Below are 19,819 nucleotides of genomic sequence, written 5' to 3' on the forward strand. Positions count from 1 at the left end.
TGCTTATCCAGCCTGTCACAGCTCTGCTCTGCAATTCGCATCCGGTTCCTGCTCCGGCTGCGATCCCAGCCTGCCACAGCCCTGGTCTGCCTAACCACCTCCAGCCTGCTTGCCGCACATCCGTCCACAGACAACCAGCCATACAAACTACAGGACTGATCTCAGGCACTCTTACGCCACCGTGCTTCTGTGGCTGCTGTCTCATCTTCAGTGGCCAATGTGGTACAAGAGGCCCTCCTCTACACGTCAGGCTCATGAACCAGGAACGTGACAGGCACTGATAAGTTGCACTGCTGGACACTGATGGCCTGCACTGATAACTAGGGCACTGATGATTAGTGCCTTGATTATCAGTGTAAACAATGCACTCACTGTGCCCTGTCAGCCTTTTCAGTTATCGGCTCTCCTTTCCTCACACAGAGACAGAGCATGAGGAAAGGAATGTCGATAACAGGCAAGTCTGTTTACATGTGACCAGCTATGATTGGACACCGCTGATCACATAGTAAAGGACCGCTGTGATTGGCCCAAAGGGCACAAATTTAGAGAACTTGCCTGATGCATGCCCCAGGGAGGCGCTGTTCTGGGAGGATGTCCATGGATGCCCTCCCAGAACTAGAGAGCCGTGCTGTAGCCATCTTTCGGCTATAGCGCAGTAGGGGAGTGCTTAACCCAAGAATCTGCCCACACACTGTGTGTAGGGAAAGAGCTATTGGTAGATACAATTCTTGGGGGCATCTCTATTTCAGTAGGAAATTACCTTTCAGCAGCTGCCCCTGCAAGACTTTAGGCTACAGTATTGTTTTCTTAAACACAGTGCAACACAATGGGGGTTATTTACGAAAGGCAAATCCACTTTGCACTACAAGTGCAAACTACAAGTGTAAAGTGCACTTGAAATTGCACTGAAAGTGCACTTGGAAGTGCAGTCACTGTAGATCCGAGGGGGACATGCAAGGAAAATAATAAACAGCATTTTAGCTTTCACATGATTGGATGGTAAAATCAACAGAGCTTCCCCTCATTTCAGATCTGATGCAACGTACACACGATCATTTTTTGGCATTAAAAAAACGTCATTTTAAAAAAATTTCATTTAAAATGATCGTGTGTGGGCTTCACATCATTTTTCGAGTTCTGAAAAACGACAACAAATTTTTTCGAGCATGCTGCATTTTTTAACAACGTTTTAAACTATGTTGTTTTTCGGGTTGTAAAAAATGATCTTGTGTGGGCTAAAACAACGTTAAAAACCAGCGCATGCTCAGAAGCAAGTTATGAGACGGGAGCGCTTGTTCTGGTAAAACTACCGTTCATAATGGTGTAAGCGCATTCATCACATTCAACAGACAGAAAAGCGCGAATCGTCTTTTACTAACAGGGAATCAGCTAAAGCAGCCCCAAGGGTGGCGTCATCCGCATGGAACTTCCCCTTTATAATGCCGTTGTACGTGTTGTACGTCACTGTGCTTTGTTAGAGCATTTTTTAAAAACGATGGTGTGTGCAACGTCGTTTTAATGATGAAGTTGGAAAAACTTTGTTTTTTCTACATGCCGAAAAACATATTTTTTTTTCATGGCGAAAAATGATCGTGTGTACGCAGCATTACCCTCAGATCTACTGCACTTCCAAGTGCACTTTCAGTGCAATTTCAAGTGCGCTTCTGTCCGGCATCCGTAGTGTATCACTACGGCCAGATGCTTTGATGGACATTGGCACCGCCCTAGGACATGGGCAGTGCTTTCCATCTGAGTTACAACGTCACTTCCAGTTTCCCTGTGCCAGTTTTAATCCGGAAGTGATGTCGCAGGCTCCATGGAATGCACGGCCTGTACTCTGCACTGGAGAGGAGGTGTTTCCTGACCCGCGCTGTGTCCCCGCTGTGCCCACTGACCGGCCAACCAGCCGCCGCTGGATTTACCCCATGGTTGTGGGAGGCAGCAGCAGAATCTGGAAGCCCCCTTTAAAAATAAAGTGACCACCCAGACCCATACTAATTAACAAAAAAAACATCAATAGTAAATAACACAATTTTTGACAAGGCCTTCAACCTCCCTGGCGGTATGATTCTTTCAGAAAAAACATGCTAAAAGCGGTACCATTATTTGCAAGGAAATTTGGCGTTTTATATTGTAGGTCTGTAATTTTTAGAAATAACTCACTTAAATCTAACCAAACAAGATTCTAATAGGCATCCCGTGTATTACATTTTTTTAAAAACAAAATTATAAATTATAATATAATAAATAATTATAAATAATTATAACAAATAATAATATAATTATAATAAAAATTATTCAATAATGTAATCAAATCAAAATCACTGAAATTTGCTCAGTTGCAGAATTGTCGCTGTCATTACTTTTATTTTTTTATGACGAATTTCCCCACAAATCGCTATCGCACAATTCTGCAAGTGATTATAATTTATTATCGCTGTTTTTTAGCTGATCTAAAACTATTTTTGACATAAAGGGACACTTTTGGTTGCTATGGACAATCTACAGTTTGCAGGGAGAAAAAAAGGTTTTTATTATATAAAATGACATGCAGGACACTGGGCAGACCACTAGGGACAGGGGGGGGTGTGTTTTTTTTACATACAGTACTGTAATCTATAAGATTACAGTATACTGTGTGTATAGTGTTTGTTTACCTTTTTGAATTTGGCGCCGTTCTCCGTCCCCGTGCGTCGTAACGTCGCAGGGAACGGAGATCGGCGTCACACGGAGGCACTATGTGAATCGAGCGAGGTCCTGCTCGCTCACACAGCGCGGTGGCATCGCTGGATCCAGGGACAAGGTAAGTAAACCATGCCTGTGGATCTAGCGAGGCAAGCCCGTGACTGACACGGGGTTACCGATAGTAGCAAGAAAATCTAACCCCGTGTCAGTCTCGGGAAGACCGCCAGGGAGGTTAATAAAAATAAATAAAAACAAAGTGCTATGAGAACTAGCCCCGTTTAGTGGCCAAATGCAATATTTTTTGTATAAAATCAATAATTTGCATTGGGAAAGCACAGAATATAGCCAGAATGAATGTACATGCACTTTCACTAGGCAAATAACAAGGCAAATTCTACATAAATGCATTCACACATGTTGCTATAACATGCATTACTGTGATCTTTACCGCAATACATATTAAGTGCGTAGGTGCAACGCATTGGTGTTTATTCTGAATGACACACCAGCTTATATTCTGACAGATGTGTGTTGCAGCACAGTACAATGCATGTCCATTAGTAAGGTGCACTGGGATGCCTTTCAAATGAAAGACACCACATCGGACCAATGTGCATTTCTGCGTGTTGCAGTATAGTAAACGGTAATGCACACTTTGCTGTAACCCATAGTATGAACGGGCCCTAAAGCTGATAAAAAACCCACAATTTAATAGTTTACTACATGTTACTACAATGAAAATGTGTGAATGGACCATTACATTTACATACATATTTCTAATGATAACTACATCTTATCAGTAGTTTTCTAGTGCAGTACAAACGAGCTAAGATATAACACGTTGCCTTTCTATATGCTGTTTCATTTCATTGTGACTGTTTTGACCTCTGTAATATTGCTCAATAGAATTGCCGCTATGTAGTAACTGGTAATCATATGTTTAAAGTATTAATGGTAAACAAAAAGTCCCTAAAAACAAAATGAGGCAATAAAAGTTAGACTCTGCAGTTTCACAATTTTGACCATCAAAAGTCTATTCTTACAATAGGGAGAGGAAAGAGAGTCCTAGAGCCGAGAGGGAAACGATAGGAGGAGGGACGGCATGACAGGGGGGGGGACCGCAGGAAGGAACATAATGTTTAGCAGTGGCCGCTTTAAGGCAGAAGGAGGGGCTGTGGGGAAAATAGAGCGGCGCAGCTTTAAGGGAAAGGAGCAGCCTGGGGGGAAAAGGAGGGGCTGGCTAACTCTAGCCTGGAGGGAGGAAGTGACGTAGCGTCACTCCTCCATTTTAACTAAAGGGGAAACGTCCCACCCACCCTCCCATGTGGTAGGCGAGCGGAAAGCGGGAAGGCGGTGTTTGGGGCTTCTGGAGAGGAAAAAGGCAGGAAGTTTGATTTCAAACGGTTGTACCCATAGGTATATGGGGGATACGGGTACCTTTCGGTCAACGCGGGTTTACCAGGAAGGAGTTAATGTGTAGGTCACTGTGTCTGGGGTTTGCGACTGAGGCCGAAGTTAAAACAGTTATTGTCCCAGTGGCCAATTGGAGTTGTGGTCTTTCAGACCACCAGGTGGTTTAAAGCTGTGTAAAAGTTATTTATTGAAAATGGTTATTTATGTTAATTTTAGTTTTGTTAAATAAAATATGCCGTAAGGCCAACTTTACTCCACACTGGTGTCAGTCGTTAATTTTGGTAAAGGGGGAAAAGGGTAGCAGTCATAAAAGGGGTGGTTTATAATGGAAAGTCGGTCCTTAAAATGTCATGATCAGGCTTCTATGGGCCTTGTGGACATGGTGGGCCCAGCTGCTTCCCCTCCCAGCATTATCTCATCTAGGGAATTTAGCTGTTCTGGTCATTTCAAAAGTCCTCAATGGCCCTGATGTTCAGCTGTCACCACCATTACTTGTCCTATTTAAGGTATTGCAAGCTGAAATCTGTCTTGATTTGACCCCAAGTCCAATTATCAGACAATGACAGGACACATTTCAGCAATCGCATATCTAATTTGTTGTCTAAAAACAGAAAAGGACATTTTTGAAATTATTGACAATTTTTTAGATTTTGGTAGACATTAAAGTGATATTAAAGGCAGATTTATTTATTTTTTTAACATAACAACCATGTCATACCTACCTGCTCTGTTCAATGGTTTAGCTCCAATCTTTTTCTTCTTAGGTTCCCCGCCAGCGCATCAAGATTGACTTCTGTCAAACAGGAATGTTTGAACACTTTTGTCTATCAGCAGTTGCAGAGATTTCTGCTGTCAGTGTTTCAGCCGGGGAGGTGGGGGGTCCAGCGGGGGAGGGGGGGGGGCGGAGATTCCTCCATCCCTCTTAGGGCTCTTTCACACGGAGCGGAGCGTTTCTGGGTCCGCCAAAGCTCAGCGGGGATCCCTGCTGAGCTGTCGGCGGATAGGGCGGTCCCCGCACACAGTGCAGGGACCGCCCTGTCTCTGCTCCGCTGTCCCCTATGGGGGACCGGATGCAGACGGACCGTCTGTCCGTCTGCATCCGGTCCGTTCCGCCGAACGGAAGAAAAATAGGGTTTCTTCCGTTCGGAAAAGCGGATGCCGACTGACGCGGACGCTAGCGGATGCTCCATCCGCTAACGGACGCGTTCCCATAGGGATTCATTACAAGTTCGTTAACGGACTTGTAATGAACGGACGAACGGTCCGCTGGTGTGAAAGGACCCTTATTTGTGTGGATAGAGGAGTCTGTAATTTGCCATTTAATGAAAATCATATTAGTAAAAGTAATTATAGCCCCACTGAAGCCTTGCCCTGTTTTGCCTCTTTAAAGTCCTGTACCTCTGTATGTTATGATTTTAAAACAATTTCACTCGGTATGCCTTAAAATACTATTCTCTTATTGTAAATGGACTTTCTTTCCACTACTTTTAGTGCTATGTAGAAGGGTTGAGCTTGGGTTTTGTTTGAACCCATGTTTGGCCAAACCTGGAAAGAAAGCGGTCAGTCCCAAGCCAATCAGGTACAGCCAAGGTGTTCCCCACCCCGCAGCTGCACTTACACAAAGAAGCTGGGATACTTGTCACATCATTTCATGCTCGTAGCACATACTACCTATTTTTTTTTTTTTTTAACGCTGATGGAATTAGGTTTAAAAAATATATCTGAAGCCAAACTTTAGGTTTTGGATAGATTCAGGTTTTTTTTTTGTTGTCTGTGTTCAATTAAGAAGATTTACGTTCACTTCTGTCTAGTAGACACAACAGGAAGAAAGAGGAAAAAGGATATTAATCCAAAGTGAAATAAATCCCCATCAGTTCTTAATATAGGGCCAAATCCTCAAAAGAGATACGACGGAGTAACTGCTGTTACTCCGTCGTATCCCTGGTCCTAACTATGGAACTGATCCACAGAATCAGTTTCCCATAGTTAGGGAGAAGATCCGGCATGTGTAATTGAATTACACTGCCGGATCTTAGGATGCAGTAGCGCATCCGCCGCTGGGGGCATTTCGTGTCGAAATGCCGTCTCGGTTATGCAAATTAGCACTTACGGAGATCCACAAAGCTTTTCAGCTTCGTTTTTTCTCCGTAAGTATTAAGTTGCATACGCAAAATTAGGGCTGCTTTTACATGGTGTAAAGTTAGTACACCATGTAAAAGCAGACCCTTCTGTCTAGCGACGCGTTTTTTTTTTTTCGAATTTGATTTTTTTTTTTCGCGCCGTATCTTTTTTTTTTCCCGACGCAACTTTATTGACCCGTCGCAATCCACAAAGCCCGACGTAACGTAATTTCGCGCTATGCACGTCGGGAAAATTACGTCACGAGCATGCGCAGTACGACCGGCGCGGGAGCGCGCCTCATTTAAATGGGAATCGCCCCCATGAAATGAGGAACGCCTTGCGCTGGCGGAATTTAAGTTACACGGCCAGAAATTTCTAGGTAAGTGCTTTGTGGATCGGGCACTTAGGTAGAAATTTTAAGGCAGTGTAACTTAAATTAGAAATTCGCCGTTACGCCGGGTCTTTGTGGATTTGGCCCATAGTCTGTTTCTATGACAGCGCCGAATTTTGTATATTTTCTCACTTTAGTGTTAATCACAATGGTCACCATGAAAAATACAGAGGGTGAATCTCCCTAATGGAGATTCAAACAGCAATATAAAGCTGACATCGGTTTTAAGCTTTTGACATGTCCTGGAAGTAAAGTTTGGGGATGATGTGTCAACATATATGGTCACGTACAAATCAGAAAGCAGACAGAGGAAGAAAAAAATATGTGTTGCTAAAAGTAAAAGCAAGGTCAGAAACCAGACAAGCTAAAAGCAAGGCCAGAAAAGCGGTAGTAAAGAGAGATTTGAACACATTTTTGGCCACATTTTTATGGTAGGTAATGTATTCACTGAGCTCTCCTGTGGACATTGTTGATTAGACAGTTTAGGACAGATTGCATTGCAATGACCCTGTTAACTTAGTGAAATTGGAAATGTAAACCTGCTTTTGCCTTCTCTCAACTCTTCTTTGTAATAAACATGGAAGCTTTAAGCTCCATGCACACTGGCGTTAAAAAAAACGTTGCAGGAGTTTTGTGTTCTGCCTGTAGAAGCAACTCAATGTTATCCTATGTGTCTATGCATATCAGGACATTTACAGTCATATTTTGAGATCAATGTTTAGAGGCAGGAAAAAAAACAACAACCTTCTCATTCGCTTTTCTGATTGGAGCTCACTGGCAGAAAAAATTTAAAAAACTCTCCTAAACTCGTCTAAACTTTGTACAAAAAATGCTCTATATGAGCGTTTTTTACTCCAAAGAGAACAGACGTTTTTTAAAGCCCAGTGTGCATGAAGCCTAAGGCGTTTACATGTATATAGTCAGTGGAGGATGAAAGGTGTCTCAGGGGAGGTACAATGTGCTTAGAAGTCTAAGAGGTGAGTGGTCATCTGTAAGATCTTCCAAACAAGTGCTTGTCACCTTACCAGCCACCTCTGTTACTTACAACATTGTCACAGTGGAAGCAGATCCCATAAGAACACATTAAATCATCTGGTGATTAGTTCTGAAGCGTGAACCCGGTGTCATATCTTTGTCTCCACAACTGACCCTCTGGTCGCCATACCGCTGACAATGGAAGTACAGCTGGCAATTGGCTTCACAGGCAGCCTAAAAAGTATATCTAGTCCAGATCTAGATATCATTAGCACAGTAGTCAAGTACTCTTTACTTGACTAAAATCGAATGGGTTTAGTTAAATTGTAATGCATTATTTAAAGTGGTTGCAAACCCCATTCATGAAATCTGACCTAGGCACATCATATATCTGTAGTGTTTACTTATCTCTCCCCAAAGCTCTAAGTCCTGTGTCTTTCTGCTGCTCCGTTCCTCTGTTATCAGCATGATAACTTCTGACAGGCTGAAAATTTGTGTCAGGGAGGGAGCTTAGAGATAGATTAGCAGAGAGCTGGTCTATTCAGACTGCATCTCTGCATGTTCCTTAATTCCTCTGCCTATGTGGAGGGGGTGGGGGTGCATTTCTCCAATCAGCTCTCACACAGTGTAAGTCCAGACTCCCACCCACTGCTGGAAGAGGATACAAGATTTAAAACACTTTCTAAAAAGTGTAGAAAGCTGAAGACAGCAGGTATACAAGTAAAATGTATATAGGAAGATTTGTTTCATCTCTGTGTATCATCTGAGGCTGTTCACTTCACTGAGTATAGGAGAGGGTTTACATCCACTTTAAGTATTTCTCTAGAATTGCCCCACTCATGCACCAGGTGCTCCAGAGGCCAGAGGCCGACCTTATCCACCTACTGTGGCACTGCCCCAAGCTACATCTTTTTTGGTCGGAGTTGTTGCTACCATCAATAGAGCATTTCAGGTTGCTGTGCCGATGGACCCTACGCCATGTATTTTGGGAATATTAGACAACCTCTCAATTGAGCACATTCCTAAGCAAGCCAAAGCCAGAGCACTGTTTCAAGAACATAAACTTATCCTCAGACATTGGAAGGGGACGGTGCCTCCTACTCTCAAAGAATGGATAACTTAAACGGGGAACACCCTGCGGTTGGAGAAGTATATTTTCCAGCATTGGGGTCGTCCAGAAAAATTCAACACCCTATGGTCCACAAGGCTGGATACTCCCAGCCTTAGCCCAGTAGAGTTGGTATTAGAGAGACTGTTTACATGATATGGAGAGTAACCCCTACTTCTAATGTATGAATGTTGCTTTTGTTCTCTGCGTACCCTACTACTTATATCTATCGAAGTTGGAGGTTAGTTAAAGGGGGGTGGGAGTGCAAGGGCGGAATGGGGAGGGAAGCAGCAACCTGTAGAGATATATTGCAATTTTCCTTTTGCACTAACAGGGGTGGCAAACACAAGGCCCGCGGACCGAATCCGGCCCGCCAGGCCTTGTCATGTGGCAACCTGCAACCTGATATATATCAATCCCTGAATCCCTGCACTCTGTACAGAGCGCAACCCTGAATCCCTGCCCTCTGTACGTAGCGCAACCCTGAATTCCTGCACACTGTACATAGAGCAACCCTGAATCCCTGCCCTCTGTACGTAGCGCAACCCTGAATCCCTGCCCTCTGTACAGAGCGCAAACCTGAATCCCTGCCCTCTGTACGTAGCTCAACCTTGAATTCCTGCACTCTGTACGTAGCGCAACCCTGAATCCCTGCCCTCTGTACGTAGCCCTGAATTCCTGCACTCTGTACGTAGCGCAACCCTGAATCCCTGCCCTCTGTACGTAGCCCTGAATCCCTGCCCTCTGTACGTAGCGTACCCCTGAATTCCTGCACTCTGTACGTAGCGTACCCCTGAATTCCTGCACTCTGTACGTAGCGTACCCCTGAATTCCTGCACTCTGTATGTAGCGTACCCCTGAATTCCTGCACTCTGTACGTAGCGTACACCTGAATCCCTGCCCTCTGTACGTAGCGTACCCCTGAATTCCTGCACTCTGTACATAGCACAACCCTGAATCCCTGCCCTCTGTACGTAGCGTACCCCTGAATTCCTGCACTCAGTACGTAGCGTACCCCTGAATTCCTGCACTCTGTACATAGCGCACCCCTGAATTCCTACCCTCTGTACGTAGCGCACTGCTGAACCCTGCACTCTGTACGTAGCGTACACCTGAATCCCTGCCCTCTGTACGTAGCGTACCCCTGAATTCCTGCACTCTGTACGTAGCGTACCCCTGAATTCCTGCACTCTGTACGTAGCGTACCCCTGAATTCCTGCACTCTGTACGTAGCGTACCCCTGAATTCCTGCACTCTGTACGTAGCGTACACCTGAATCCCTGCCCTCTGTACGTAGCGTACCCCTGAATTCCTGCACTCTGTACATAGCACAACCCTGAATCCCTGCCCTCTGTACGTAGCGTACCCCTGAATTCCTGCACTCAGTACGTAGCGTACCCCTGAATTCCTGCACTCTGTACATAGCGCACCCCTGAATTCCTACCCTCTGTACGTAGCGCACTGCTGAACCCTGCACTCTGTACATAGCATAATCCTGACATAAACCTGAACTCTGCACTCTGCACTCAGGTATGTATAAAATAATTTTTTTTTGTTTTGAAGCATTTTGAATTTTTTTTTTTTCTTGGTGGAGCTGCGCTTTAATGCATCCTATGCATTAAGGTGAAAAAACATCTGATGATTGAAATCCATGCTTCAGGCACCCTGCATGTACATTAGGGGCCGGATGCATGCATAGGGGGTGCATTGGCTGTGTGCCCCCCTATGTATGGGCTGCCCCTGGTTGTGTGTAATTCTTAGTATTTGTTGTTATACTGTATGTATGTACTATGCATTTCTCTTGTTCTGTATGCTGGTTGTTATTCTCAGCATTCGTTCCTTTACTGTGTGTACTATGCACAGTAGCACTTCTCTTTTTCTGTATGCTGGGTGTAATTCTCAGTTCTTGTTCTCTTCCCTCTTGGTTAGACGATGCAATTTCACACTTCTCTTATTAAAGCTGAACTCTGGATACATAAACTTCAAATATATTTGTCACTAATTACAAAGAATTTAAAATCGATTTTGTGTCCACCAAATGTCTTTTCAAACCCAGATATAACCTTGTAAAAGCAGCAGTGACATCATCACCATGTTGAACATGCCTGTGCAGAGAGCAGAGCTGTGGGAGGGGCCCAACAGGCTACACCCACTGCAGGCTGCCTGCAGAAAACTACAGAACGGGGCGGATACAAGACCAGTCTGTCTGCACAAGGAGATAGAGAGCAGTGACTGGTCTTTATTACTGGAAGCTTGGACACAGAGGCAATTTTTCACACTGCACTACTGTACGGGTCTGGAAGAATAACACAAAGCACATCAAGATTTAATTAAGAAAACACATAACTCTTGTATTGAGACAATATTTGCTTATCCCAGATTTCAGCTTTAACCACTTGCTGCCCGGCGTATAGTCATATGACGTCCGCAGGAACCTTTCATTACTCCGGGCGGACGTCATATGACGTCCGGGGATTCCCGGCCATCTAGGGGGCGCATTGCTCGGGACACGGTGCGTGTGCCTGGCGGCCGCAATGTCCGGAGGGGACCCGCAATTGCCCGCAATCACGGCAGGACCGTGGATTTGTGTGTGTAAACGCAGAGATTCATGTCCTGTCAGAGGTGAGGAGACCGATGTGTGTTCCCAGTACTGAGAAACACAGATCGGTCTCCTCCCCTTTTGAGTCCCCTCCCCCTACAGTTAGAATCACTCCCAGGGAACATATTTAACCCCTTCAGCGCCCCCTAGTGTTAACACCTTCCCTGCCAGTCACATTTACACAGTAATCAGCGCAGTTTTATAGCACTAATCACTGTATAAATGTGAATGGTCTCAAAAACGTGTCAAAAGTGTCCGATATGTCTGTCGCAATGTCACGGTCACAATAAAAATCGCAGATCACCGCCATTACTAGTAAAAAAATTAAAATGCCAAAAAAAACTATCCCCTATTTTGTAGATGCTCTAACTTTTGCGCAAACCAATCAAATACGCTTATTGCGAAAAAATTTTTTACCAAAAATATGTAGAAGAATACATAGCGGCCTAAACTGAGGATTTTTTTTTTTTAAATTGTGATATTTATTAAATCAAAAAGTAAAAGATATTGTGTTTTTTTTTCAAAATTGTTGCGCTTCTTTTGTTTATAGCGCAAAAAATAAAAAACGCAGAAGTGATCAAATACCACCAAACGAAAGCTCCATTTGTGGGAAAAAACATAAAGATTTTAATTTGGGTAGTGTTGCATGACCGCGCAATTGTCATTCAAAGTGCGAAAGCGCTGAAAACTACAAATTGGTCTGGGCAGGAAGGGGGTGAAAATGCTCTGTATTGAAGTGGTTAAGTATACTGGGTGTAATTCTCAGTATTTATTCTTATACTGTATGTATGGATTTTGCAAAGTCCCATTTATCTTGTTGTGTGTGCTGGATTTATTCCTCTGTATGTTTTTATACTGCATGAATGGATGCTAAACAGTAGGACTTCTGTATACTGTACATCAGCGGTCCCCAACCCCCATGTGGGTTTTCACGGGCAATTTGTCGGAGCAATTGCTGGTGTTGGTTCTTGAGTCATCACGGCACCATGGTTGTTATGGTGTCAGGAGGATTGAAGCGCATTATTTCTATTATTACATTGTAATGTAGAATGAAATAGTTCAACTCACCATAATGTAGAATCAGAGGAATCTCTGATCTTGTTACTTGCCACCATCGCCTAACACGAGATGCAGCTTGTCACTTGCCATAGCACTTGCCACCAGATGCAGGTTGTCATGTCACCTGCCACCAACTGCAATTTGTCACTTGCCACCAGATGTGGAGTGTCCCTTGCCACGTTGCCTGCCACCAGATTCAGCTTGTCACTTGCCACCTCACCTGCCACCAAATTCAGCTCGTCATGTCGCCTGTCATCATATTCAGCTTGTCACTTGCCATGTCACCTGCCACCAGATACAGCTTGTCACTGTTACGTGCCACCAGATGTGGATTGTCACTATCCTGCCACCAGATGTCACTGTTATGTGCCACCAAATAGCAGCTTGTCACTAATTTATTTCAATGTAAAAATCACATTCCCCCAGCATTGCTGAGTACAGTACAGGTGCCGACAGCCTCTCGTCAGTGTGGGTAAACTAGCTAGCGGCACTGTCCCAGACTGAGGGTGGGGCAGTGAGAGACAACGTCATTCTCTCTGTGCTCGGCCGTGGCTACTCCTCTGTGTAGAGCAGCCTTCACAGCCCTGTAAATAAGGGCGGAACAGCAATGCGGGCAATGAGAGATGTAGTCATCTCTCTGCGTGGCACAGTCTTTTTTGTGGTACAGCCTGGCAGCAGAGGCGCCACAGCCCGGTGTTGGGCCGCTGCCCAGGGGTTGATGACCTCTGCTGTACATTATCTGTACACAATAAAATGTTTTTCACTAAGGCCCCTTTCAGACAGGCGGAGTTTGCCAGCGGATCCGCCTGCTCACTGAGGAATCTATCTGCTGATCCCTGCGGAGCAGGCGGATAACATGTCCATGTTCACTCGCTAATGCAGAGCTGACAAACAACCTGCTTTCCTCTATGGGTGGTCGGATGGAAATGGACCGCCTGTCTGACTGTCATCCGATCCGCCACATGGATGAGAAATCCCATCCGTCTGTTTTTAGTGCACATGATCAGATTGTATCAGCAGACACATGTTTGTTGACATCCACCGCTACATAGAGGGCAATGGGCGATCCGATCGGTCCACCTGTGTAAAATGGGCCCTAGGGTTTTTTTTTTTGCCCCTGGACATGCTGACAGTGGATTTTGTTTTCTACCTCTAAACTCCTATGTGTACATGGACACATAAGCTACACGGAGGGGCGTTTAGAGGAAGAAGAAAATGCTTTAAAAAGGTTGTGTATGCATGAGCCCTTAGGCTATAAATATCATCAATATGGTTCTGGTTATAAGTTACACATCTATGAATTGGTGTGATTAGGTGTGACTTTATGAATAAAAAAGTCAATAATAAATTGCCTCTATAATTATGGAAGTTCCAGGAAGACAATAAACCGGTAAGACACAATTTTTTCCGGGCAGAATTGGGCTGTGTGCATTCTTACATAAAATAATTTCCAGCATGAGCTGTCTCAGCATATAAATATTGTGTGTGTACACCCAATAGTACAGGTGATTGTCTTCCTATCAGACGGTTCAGGACGCTCTCTAGTAAACGGGTAGGTGTCTGATTTAACATTGTATTTGTTTGTACATTGGGTAGCAATGGTGATGATTTACTAAAGCAGTAGTGAATGTTGACTTTTGAAAACTGTATGTTCAATGTGTAAAGTGTATTCCTATTCTTAAAGGGTAACTCGAATAAAGAGTAAAAACAAATAAAAAATAATAATATAGCACATACATTTGCTACACAAGCCATGTTGTAATTGAATGTTCTTAAAAATTACCTTTCCTTTTCAATCTGCAGTGCTGTGATTTTCAAAAAAAAAATCTATGAAATATGGCAACCTGCAGGCAGTCTATACAAAGTTGGTGTATAGAACTTCCCCAGATATTTAATTTCCTGCTTGTGTGATTGGCTCACTAATTTTCCCGGAAGTCTGCACTTCAGCCTGTTTCACATGAGCTTCAGCTTCCACAAGAGCAGTGTTAACAGCAAGCTTTGATAATGCATTTGCAGAGCATTCAGCAAGGTTTGTTGAAGCCATTCAGCTCTGGCTTGTAAATGTTGAACACAGATCTAATGAGAGTGCTGATTGCACATTTAAGCAAGCTGCTGGCAGGCTTTGAGCAAGTTTGAACAAATGCTAAAGCCTGCTAGAAGCTTGCTTAAAGTGGCAATCAGCACTCCAATTAGGTTTTCAACGTGTACAAACTGCAGCTGTATGGAACTTTAAAGGCTTCTACAAAGCTTGCTGAAAGCTCTGCAAATGCTTTGCCAAAACGGGGTGTTCACATTGCTCTTATACAAGCTGAAGCCCCTGTGAAACAGGCCTAAGATACAAGTCAGATTTTAGGTACTCCTGTAATAGAATTGCAAATTTTGATGAGATACTCCCCAAGGGTTAATCACTTCTAAAGGGATGCAGAAAATGTGTCTTTCCTCATTATAGCACAGTGTAACGGGAGGGCCTGTGGTACCCAGAATCCCTTCGAAAGTATGAGATACCATTGCTTCAGCTCCCCATGCACCTCTTATGTCTAAATCACCCTATGTCCATTAGGGGCATAGGGTGATGGAGAAATTATATCTTGGACTACTTAAAATGGAACAGTAATATTCATTAACAATATCTCTCAAGAAATATGAAGATGTTATTTGGGCATTCCAGGAAATTCAATGTAACAGGCCGATTGTCTATTGCTTAACGATGCTAATGTCATCACCCCCAGACACCTGTCTGTTGTCTGTCTGTAATGTTAATGAATCCAGACTAACTTCTAAGGATCCTTTCATGGGGGCTTGGGCTAATTAACCCTGTATTGTATGAAAAGATTCCTGTGATAATGTGCATTGAACTTCAGGAGACAGCCAGGCTAGTAAACTCTGAGACAGCCAGGCTGTTAAAAAGAATTAGGTAATTAGCATGTTAATTAGGTCTTATCACATATGTATTTCCAGAGTAATATGATGCACCTCCTCTTTTGACTGTGTATAAAACTTGTGGTCTTTTCAATAAAGATTGTCAGTCCTGCTTAAACTTTAAGACAGAGCTTAGTCTCGTTATTGGGGGAGAATTATTCTTATGGGCCTTGTTCGCCTGACTGGAGTCTCGGTAGCTGCCTTGGTGTTCAGTAATGGAATATCCTAAATAGCTTTAACCCCTCTCATACCCGGGGTGCCGTTACACACAGAAAAAAACAATAGCTGATTAATAATGAATCAGACTCTCTTATTAACCACTTCAATACCCGCCCATAGTCATTTGACATCCACAGATGGGATCTCCCATCCTGGGTGGACATCATATGACATCCTGGGCTTTGTAGGGGGATATCTGAATGATGCCTGCAGCTAGAAACATCATTCAGATATCATTCGTTAGTGCCGGCGATTCTGTGCAACATAAGAATGATCATAGTGGCAGTTCCACCACTTGATCGTTCTAATAGGCGGCGGGAGGGGACATCCCCCCCTTCGGTGCTTCTCCGGGCTCTCCCGTTCCTATCGGAGGCCCTGAGAAAGAATCGTCTGGCGCAGGCAGGAAGCATAGAGATGGCTAGTGACCAGATGGTCACCAGTCATCTCTATGATCGTCAGAGGCCCGGGCGCGATGTGATGACGTCTCGCCCGGGTATCCGTAAGTAAACAAAGCCGCGATTGCGACTAGTAAGCAACACTAATCATGAGATCAGTGAATTTTTTTTCATCAATCTAATGCTTTCCAGCCTGGAGGAGAGATGCGGGGTCTTATTGACCCCGCATCTCTCCATAAAGAGGACCTGTCACACACATTTCCTATTACAAGGGATGTTTACATTCCTTGTAATAGGAATAAAAGTAAAAAAAATAAAGAAAAAGTGTAAAAAAAAAAAAAAAAGTAAAATAAATAAATAAAAGAATAAAAAAAAATTAAAACGCCCCTGTCCCCGGTAGCTCGCGCGCAGAAGCGAATGCACACGTAAGTCCTGCCGACATATGTGAACGCGTTTAAACCACATATGTGAGGTATCCCCGCGTGCGTTAGAGTGCCAGCAACAATTCTAGTACTAGACCTCCTTTGTAAATCTCAACTGGTAACCTGTAAAAAAATTCAAAACGTTGCCTATGGAGATTTTAAAGTACCGAAGTTTGGCGCCATTCCATGAGTGTGTGCAATTTGAAAGCATGACATTATAGGTATCTATTTTACTCGGTGTAACATAATCTTTCATATTTTACAAAAAATTGGGCTAACTTTACTGTTTTGTTATTTTTTTAATTCAAGAAACAATTTTTTTCCAAAAAAAAGGCATTTGAAAAATTATTATGCAAATACCGTGCAAGATAAAACGTTGCAATGACCGTCGTTTTATTCCCTAGGGTGTCTGCTAAAAAAACATATATATTGTTTGGGGGTTCTGCGTAATTTTCTAGCAAAAGAATGATGATTTGTACATGTAGGAGAGAAGTGCCAGAATAGGCCTGGTATTGAGGTGGGTATAAAAGCCCGGTATTGAAGTGGTTAAAGAGGAGTTCCGGCCTCCCTCCAAAAAATGTATAGTCGGCAACTACAAATACTGTAGCTATTAGGGCACTTTCCTGTCCAGGCATCCAACTGTGTCCTTACCCGTGTCTCCTCTTGAATAACGGAAGCCAGCAGTGAAGCCTTGCGGCTTCACTGCCAGTTTCCTACTGCGTATGCGCGAATCACGCTTCGCTTTGTGAATGGGCCGAACTTCTCTCACTTTGCCGCAGCGGTCAAAACCAGGTACCTGTTCCCCCCGAAAAAGTTGCCTAATGTGGCAGCAGAGGGAGGGGGGGGAGGCAGACAAGCAGAGCTTCCCCTTTTGGGTAGAGCTCCGCTTTAGGAATGAGTTGATGCCTGAACAGTCTGGTGAACCAAAAATAAATTTCTTCACAGCAACAAAAAGTATGAATCTTCTAAAAACCTTGTTAAAATCCCTGCAATGTACATTGATTTTTGTATGGGTTTGTATGTTAACAACAAAAGTGGAGTTACTGTTTACCATATGAAATCATTCACCTTGAATAGGAGTGATTGGGAAAGCAGGCTAGGTTATATGACACCATATATTCCACAATGAATTCAAACCATATTATGTCACTATATTAAATATTAATATTAAATATTTATTACTTATAAATTGCAAGCCAAGCTCCTGTTACCTTAAAAGCTGAAGTTTAGTAAGGGCATCAGGGAAATATATTACATCATAGTTCAGAAGGCATCTTTTCACGTATTTAACCGTTTAACTCAAATCCTATGAGATTTCATAACTGTGATCACACAATCATTTCTATGTACAGTAAAACCTTGGTTTGTGAGCATAATTCCAGAAACATGCTTGTAATCCAAAGCACTTGTATATCAAAGTATTTTTTTACAGGGTATAAAAGAGAAGAGAGGCACCTCTAAGTGTAGCAATAAGTTGCTAAATGTTGTACCTTTATTAAAGCGGGGGTTCAACCTAAAAAACAATTCTAACATTACATCCAGCTCACTACCGACATTGACAGTATGCAGATCTTTTTTTTTTTTTTGCTGTACATACCTCGTATAGCTATTTTCTTAGCCGGCTTCCGGGTTGTGAATCCCGCGGGAGTGGGCGTTCCTATGCAGCAGTTAGTGATTGACGTGATGACAAAAACTCCCCCACCCGTCGCATAAGGAGCGTCACGAGTTGCCGAAAGAAGTCGAACGTCGGTGCGCAGGCGCCGTATAGCGCCTACTCGACGTTCGGCTTCTTTCGCCAACTTGTGACGCTCCTTATGCGACGGGGGGGGGGGGGGGGTAGTTTTTTTATCAGTTGTGACATGATGCTACATAAATATCAAGACATCGCTTGTATATCAAGTCAAAATTTATTAAAACATTTTGCTTGTCTTGCAAAACGCTCTCAAAACAAGTTACTATCAAACCAAGGTTTTACTGTATCCTTATTTCATATGCACATGATATATTCTGACCGCAAGTTGAGAATATATATGTCCCTATTCACAAACCTATACAGTGTTTTCCCCAAAGTTTGAATGCCTTTGTCTCGCCTTACAATCCCTATAGAACAGGGGTAGGCAACCTTTCAGAGGTTGGGATCTACCTGGGCAACATGTGTGAAATCAAAGATCCCCGATGGGAGGGGGGGTTGGAGCATTGGCGTCATCCTTTAAAAATATAAAAAAAAAGCATTCAATAAAAACACTAAAGGCCAGTTCCCACCGCTGTGGTGTCAGACATCGCATGTGATTCGTACCGCACTGCTGTGCAAATCACATGGGATGTCTGTGCGATGTGAATTCAGCCATACAGAGTGTATGGATGAATTTGCATCGCATTCGGACCAAACGCGTGCAGGACCCTTTTTTGATTCGCACCAGAATTGGATTGCATGGGTGTTTACCGTGCAAGATAAAACGTTGCAATGACCGTCGTTTTATTCCCTAGGGTGTCTGCTAAAAAAACATATATATTGTTTGGGGGTTCTGCGTAATTTTCTAGCAAAAGAATGATGATTTGTACATGTAGGAGAGAAGTGCCAGAATAGGCCTGGTATTGAGGTGGGTATAAAAGCCCGGTATTGAAGTGGTTAAAGAGGAGTTCCGGCCTCCCTCCAAAAAATTAATAGTCGGCAACTACAAATACTGTTGCTGCTGACTTTTACTATTAGGGCACTTTCCTGTCCAGGCATCCAACTGTGTCCTCACCCGTGTCTCCATCTTGAATAACGGAACTCGTGCAGGACCCTTTTTTGGTTCGTACCAGAATTGGATTGCATGGGTGTTTACACCCATGCGATCCGATTTCTGTCCATATCGCACGGCGATATGTAAACGGATCTAGGGTTGTCATTAACTTTGTATTGACACTCCAAGCGTTTCGCATAGGGCAGTGTGAACTGCCGGTGGATGACATGTGATGCAGGAACCGTACTGGATGCGCAGGGTTCCCGCATCACTGCAGTGTGAACCGAGCCATAGTGTGTCACAGTAGTGTCTACTGCCCTGCTTCAAATCACTCACCCCCACCACAATAGTATCCTCTGCCTTCCCCTCCTCCATAGCAGTGTCCTCTGCCTCATTTTACATCACCCCCCTAGTAATATACTATGCCACCCACTGTAGTATCCTCTGCCCCCTCCCCTCACACACATGGTAGTGTCCTGCGCCCCCATTGTAGTGCCCACTGCCCCCCTACAGAAGTGTCCTCTGCAGCCCCCTACCCCCCCTCCACAATAGTTTCCTCTGCCACCCCATAGCAATGTCCTCTGCCCCCCCCATAGCAGTTTCCTCTGAAACCCCCTATAGTAGTGTACTCTCTCCTGCCTCCCGCATAGCACTATCCTCTGTATTGTCCCCCCAGTAGTGTCCTCTGCCCCTCTATATCTGTTTTCCCCATTGCTCCAAACACACATCTGTGGGTAGCTTTCTCCTACCTTACAGCGTCTGTACATTACAGGGGAGTTGAGAGGCT

General features: G+C 43.8%; 1 protein-coding gene across 1 annotated transcript in view; it reads left to right on the forward strand.

Annotated features, from left to right (window-relative positions):
* The first annotated feature begins 13,834 nt into the window (after nt 1-13,834).
* Nucleotides 13,835-19,819, forward strand: part of LOC120933040 — a 74,728-nt gene continuing 68,743 nt past the window's right edge. The window contains exon 1 of the mRNA XM_040345985.1: nt 13,835-13,903. The gene's annotated coding sequence lies outside the window, so the exon portion shown is untranslated. The remainder of the gene's footprint in view (nt 13,904-19,819) is intronic.

Source organism: Rana temporaria, chromosome 3, assembly GCF_905171775.1.
Source record: "Rana temporaria chromosome 3, aRanTem1.1, whole genome shotgun sequence".
In the NCBI taxonomy this organism is placed as follows: Eukaryota; Metazoa; Chordata; class Amphibia; order Anura; family Ranidae; genus Rana; species Rana temporaria.